Genomic DNA, 6773 nt, shown 5'->3' with positions numbered 1-6773 from the left:
TGATGCTGTATGTGGCAATTACTCTTCCTCTGTTGTGGTCCTGGTCTTCTCTCAGGGACTATGAAGCTCTTAGGAGCCATATAAATACATTACTTGTACTTGCTTTTTTACACTACAAATGTGTTTGTTTTTTAGCAGTTCTGCCCACATAACCCTCATCTTCCCTGCTGATTTCACCTCCGCATGCTCTGTGGAAAGACCGGTGAGTCATTCCCTGTTTCTCTGCATTTGGAGATGGATTTAAAATTCTTGAATCTAATTAGAGTGTCCTCATAGACATGCAAGCCTTTTTCATTTCATGTTCCTCTGCTTTACTTGTCCTTGTGGTGCTAGCAGTGGAATTACTGCAATGCATCCCCTATTCACAGATCTGTATATGATTATGTATCAAGCACTCCCAGTCATGAGGTTAAGCACGTTATACTCAGACAAAGGAGATACACGCTTTTGTGTATGTGTCCATTTTTTTCATCTGTCAGCATAGTCGACACTTAAATGTATACATCCCACCTCTGGTAATCTGTGGTATCTCTTTGTGCAGACTTTAGGATGAAGTAGTAGGTCAGAGAAGATGACAAGCTACTGCCAACATCTGACGAGTGCAAAATATCAAAAAATGGTGCTTCCATTGTATGTGTTTACTGCAAACACAAACAAAAGGGGAAAACGTGGATACTAGGAGCTTTTTGGAGCAGACTTAAGCAGAGCATTATCTGTTACAAATTACAGAATGTAAGTGGCTTTTGAAGTGGTGGTTAATATTTTATGTTGCATATCCAAGTTGCAAATTATGGTAGTTTAATGAGACAGCAGTACTATTTAGATACCTAGCATAGTCAGCTGTGAACACTTAAAAATCATGAGGTGGACCATTATGATATTGAAAGGCTGGATTAAAAGCATAAGTTTTAATAAAATACTTCTGGACTGGTTTTGTATTGTTCTTGATTTGAAGCTTGGGATGTTCATGTTTCCAAACCTTCCAACAAGTGCAGGGGCCATATGCTTACCTTCAGAGTCCACAAAGCAGACATTTTCAAGTAATCATTTGCCTCCAGGCTCTGTAGCGTTTAGAAAAATACGAAGTAAAATGGCAAGATTTCAAAATCAATAAAGTGAATTCCCCCATAGAGTAAGTATATGGCCTTTTCTTTCCATTGTTGGTGTTGGGATAATATCCTTCCCAACAAGCGACCTCAGCCACTTCTCATCACTCTTGCCCTTGAGGCTTTTCACCACCTTGGGCACCCTCCTTGGTCCACTGAGGTGGACACACTTCAGTGGTTTGTTGTCCTTCTTATACTGAGGCACCCCCAACTGCACCCAGTACTCAAGGTGGGGCTGCACCAGGGCAGCAGAGTGGGACAGTCACCTCCCTCGACCAGCTAGTGATGCTGTGCTGGATGCACCCCAGGACGCAGTTGGCCTTTTCAGCTGCCAGGGCATGCTGACATATTCATATTCAACTTGCCTTCAACCCAGACCCCCAGATCTCTTTCCATGGGGCTGCTCTGCAGCATCTTGTATGTATAGCCAGGATTACCATAGATTCCTGCACTCGCTCTTGTTAAATTTCTTATGGTTGCTGGTTGCCCATCTCTAGTCTATCCAGATCTCTCTGTAAGGCCTCTCTACCCTTGAGGGAGTCTACAGTTTGTCCTAATTTAGTATCATTGGCAAACTTAATTAATGTACATTTGATTCCTCTGTCCAGATCATTTATAAAAACATTAAAGAGCACTGGCCATAAAATTGAGCCCTCGCAAACCCCGCTGGTGACTCGCCACCAATGCATCCTTTTACTGTAACTCTTTGAGCCTGACCTGTCAACCAGTTTTCACCCATCTAGCTGTATCCTGGACATTTTGTCTAGGAGGATACTCTGAGAGACAGTATCCAAAACATGGATAATGGATGTGTTAATTAAGTACTACACATTCTTTCTACTGCATAATATGTTTTTAACTATTTATGTTCACAACAGCTGTGCGTGAAACTTCTGTAACCAATTCTTAAGACTGTCAAGAAAATTATTCTTGAGTCCCCTATAAAGTTTGTATTAAATCTCACGTCCTCCAGTTTTACTTTGTGAATTGTTTTCCCATGTATAAAACTGCAGAGATGACTAACCTGTTCTGGGGGATATCTTGACCCCAGTGGAGTAGTTTTACAAAATTGGTAGATTGCAACTCAGTTCTTCTGCACTGAATGGAGGGAGTGGGCTCCAGGTGAATTTCACAAAATGAGCTCTGCATGTCAGAGACTTTGCCCATACAGTGTTTAGTGGCAGTGGGAAAGGAAGGCTCTAGCTAAATGAGGATCACTGGACCAATACGGAAATATTGGTATATGACCCTGGCAAATACATGTGATTGCTGTATTAACAATACCATTGTGATTAAAGCCACTATGAAGCTGATAAAACAAACTATAGAAGAAAAAATTGCTGTGCCGCTTCTGTGCAAATGGCTTCTTTTGGCAGAAGTCAGGAGGTTAGGAGTCAAGTCAGTTCCCAGCCAACACTTGCATAGTTGTGTGAGCGCAAGCATGCAGTGTAGATCTGCCTGAATAGGAAGGTGTAAAAAAGGAAGGACAGGAGGATGATCATGTAGTGTCACTCATACTGACTACAGAGCCTGAAGCAAAAGTGAGTTATAGCTAGCTTGGGGGATAGGCCACGCTCAGGATACAGTGTCTGCATATGTCTTGGAGATCAACCCAGATCTCCAGATTCTTAGAGAATGCACGGCGTGATCTTCAGTGCAGGTGATGAAAATGTAGTGCTTCCTGAAACACTCAGTTGTGCTTTCAAAGTTTTTTGTCAAAGCTCAAGGTTTTGATATAAGGCTAAGAAGACAGAATTTAATAATTGGAAATAAACAGCAGCTTGTGAAATAGATATTTATACATAAGTTATCAAACATTTTTGTATAGGTAAATTCTGTAGCTTAATTCATTCCAAGCAAAGAAGATGTATGGAATTTTTTAAGCTCTTAAAATCCTCATGTTTATTATTATTTTATTGTAATATGTTATAGATTTTTTTTTTTTTGTTCTGCATGTTTTAGGAAAGTAAATAGATTCTTTTTCTGCTTTAAGTTCTGCATAGTGATTTACTTTGAACTTGAATTCTCAAAAAGTGATTCTTCCTGGAGCTAATTCTGGCATATTTGAAGAATATTCAAAACACAAACACATTAAAAATTTGGTGAGGACATGAAATAATTTATCCAGTGATGATGCAAACTACTGTGGCGGTAGTGAGTAGAGCTGTCTGTGTTTCTGAGGTAAGAGGTAAGTCAAACTGAGAGGGTTATGGTATTTTCTTTCACTGGTAAACAATAATTGAACAATAGTTAAAGCTCAGTTAGGCTTGTGATATATTTCAAGTACAGATATATGCTTGGGAGTAAGTATTCTCCGTATGATTAAACGAAAAAAAAGAAGATATATGTGGCTTTGTCTATTGCAAGACATACCTCTCTTACTGATTTTCCTCCCTGATCCTCACTGATACATGTGCGAAATACTCCAGTATTCTTTTTGCTGGTGAGGCCACTGGCTGATTTGTCCTGTGGAGGTGGTTCTTGCTAATACGTAATCATGTGGTACCAGAGTAATGCTTTAACACCAGCTACAGAACGGAGCAATTTTTGATGAGTACTACACATTCACAGAAATTTTGTCAAGTGTTCGTAGACTGCAACATTTATCCATGGGATGTAGAAGATGTAGGCAGAAAGTCCTTGTAAGCATTTGATTGGAGCACAGAAGTTTCAGTTTGCAATTGCAAGCATTTTTTTAAGCCTGGGTTTCATTGGTTGGTTGCTGTTATTTCTTGAGCGGTTTCAGTTTCTTAGAGGAGAAGAGGCTAAGTGAAAGGTTCTGAAAGCAAGGAAGACATCCAGGGACACTGCAAACCACAGACTGCTTGTAAGCAAGTAGGTTATCGCTTTGTAAGAGCAAGGCTTGCTCACAAGCCTACCTTGTGAGCAATTCTGTCACTCCTTTTGCAATGGCAGAGAAGACCACATCCTCTGGACCTTTCCCCGAAGTCCTGATGCTGCCTCAGTCAGAAACTCAGGTTTGATTCAGATGGCTAAATGAGGGACCCCTCAGCATCAGGGATGCCAGTGGTAGCAGAATTACTGTTTGGGGAAAAAAAGGAGATGGCTTTGGTGGAGTATCACTCTGGAAAACACTGTTCAGGAAGCAAGAATAGGTTGAAGATGAGCACATCAGTGAGGATTAATGGATGAGACTGGTAGGTGCAGCCTCACTGACATTTTAAACCAACTAAGAGTCTTTTTCATCCTTCTTCTCAGAACTTCCTGTGGAAGCTCTCTAGTTGTGCAAATATGAGAACTGGGGATTTAAGTTTCCTAAAAAAGGAATGTTGAGTAAGTCCTTCCGTATAAATAATGGCTTTTTCACAGCAACAGAAGAAAGGTATCTTGAAAATTTAAGTTTCTGTTGTAAGCTGTCTAAAAGGGAGAAACACAGACATTCAAACACAAATGCTGGGGCTAAAAATTACACATTTTTAGAGCTGGTCTGAGGGAGGAAAGTTGCTGATGCATTTCCAGATGAGGATGCAGTCTTGATAGGGAATGCTGATACATCACAATAATCCCTTTCATCTTCACACGAGTAACTTCAGGAAATGGTGGTAAACAGTTGAGAAATGAGTCATGTATGGTGATACACACATATTTTTGACTCTACAGTCCAAATTACACTAACAACATTGGTCTTGCAGTCTTGTTTTGTGCGATGAGAGCATCTTTGTGTCGTGGGGATGGCTAAACTTCTGACACATCTCAGGCTCTGATACATTGTTGATGCTCATTATCAAAGTGCCATAGCACATCTAAGCTGTTGTATTGCATGCTTCTAGTCTGCAGCAAGCACAATTTCAGCTTAATTCAGTAAATAATTTTAAACTACTTTTGAGTGCTAACCTCAGCAGAATGCAGCATTGTCAAAGGGATTATTCATTGTTCAAGATAATTGTTTTGTAGGAATAGCATATCTGATTAAGACAGAAGGGGAAATGATTTGCAGGGTACTTGGAAAGTTCAACAACATCAGTAAAATAACAGTTTTGTAGTTTAACATTATATAGAAAAGTTCATTCGACATTTCAGTCATGTTCAAAATACCAAAATCTCAGTGCACATGCTTGAGATTTAGGTACTTGCTATGCCAAGTAGATGAATTACCAGGGATCTAAGCATTAAATGGGTTCTGATTTATTGCAGTCCATAGGCAGAAAAAAAGAGTTATTCCATTTGTCATGGGAGTTTTCAAATGAGAGAGTAAAAATAAGTACATTGATCTGTTGGTTTTATGGCTGAGACTACATTAATATATTTATTTTGAGCTTTGACAATTTGAGAATCACAGAAGAAGATACTCTTCTGAAAAGCTGGTACGGACCTGAAATTTGCATCAGTATGTTAATGGTGCCTATGTGTGGGACATTACAAGGTCACATTGCTTCTAGGCTTCCCAGGAGCACTGCTGATTTGAAAATTGAGCCTTGCCCTATTCTTTCCTTTGTGCTTAGTTGCACAGAGATCCATGACATTGGAACAGTGATGCCTGTTTCGACACTTTCAGTCAAATCTATGGTTACCAGCATAGCGTACTATGTGTTGGTGTCCCAGAGCGTATTGTTCCCCTGTGACCTCTCCTTAAAGGGAAGTTGCACTTATCCTCAGCTCTTGCTTTGTTTCTGTTTCTTTCAGCCTGAGAAAATGCTCTCTATGCAGAAGCTTGACTGTAGTCTACTTTTATCTTTCTTCTAGCGGAACACTAGTAAGTTTACATCCCTTTTCCATTCAGAAATATTTCAAATGTCTGCTACAAGAGGGAGAGTGAAAGAAATCTTATCTTGTATTTCCGTGTTCTATCTTTCTTTTCAACTGTCCTGATACTGGTCTTAAAGAGACACTGAGAAAAGTACTGGTTTGCAGGAATTAGCAACAGATGTTAAAAGAAGTTCAGACTTTCTTAGAAATCCATCTTGGCATAATCATGTTGCTGTAAGTTGGTGGAAGACAAATCCAGTAGTGTTCATGTATCTGGTTTGGTGGCGTATAAAGACAGAAGCAGATGAGAAAATACAGAGTGTTCACAGAATTATCAATATGACATTGCTTTTCTCTGAAAACATAATAGTAGCCTTGCTGAGTAAGCTGGTCATGGTAATAGTATGTAAGAGTAATAGTATCATTTAAGATTAATTTTGCCATGGTCGTGAAGTCTAATGAAATTTAATAGGAACTTGAATTCCTTCTATCAATGTGGCATTAACTGTTCTGTTCTTCAGTCTTTTTATAGTACCTTCTGTAGAGCTCATTTTCGTTTTTGATGGAATTGTATAAATTTCTTATTTACAGGTACTCAGAGGAATAGTTTTAACAAGAAAACAAGAACTTGGCTAATTGGTACTGTTGAACTAGTGGAAAATAGTCACCATTTTCAGCAGTAGATAAAAGGTTTATTTTCTATTTATTTTTTTTCCACTAAGAGATTTATTTTTAAAAAATAACACTGCTGGTTGCCAACTAGGTGAACAAAATTATCTGTATTTCCAACAATGAGGAACACTTGCTTCTGTGAGGAGATACAGAGCTTCATCCAAGTACTTCTGTGTTTAATTTTTACTAATTTTTACTTTCGCAGAGTAAAAGGGGGGAAAAATTGAAACAGAAGTTTGCTTAATTGTTTATTCTCCATATTTTCTTGTCTGAAAGGCAACCACAAAT

The sequence above is a fragment of the Strigops habroptila genome, chromosome Z (assembly GCF_004027225.2).
Source record: "Strigops habroptila isolate Jane chromosome Z, bStrHab1.2.pri, whole genome shotgun sequence".
Classification (NCBI taxonomy): Eukaryota; Metazoa; Chordata; class Aves; order Psittaciformes; family Psittacidae; genus Strigops; species Strigops habroptila.
Note: the sequence above shows the minus strand (reverse complement) of the source record.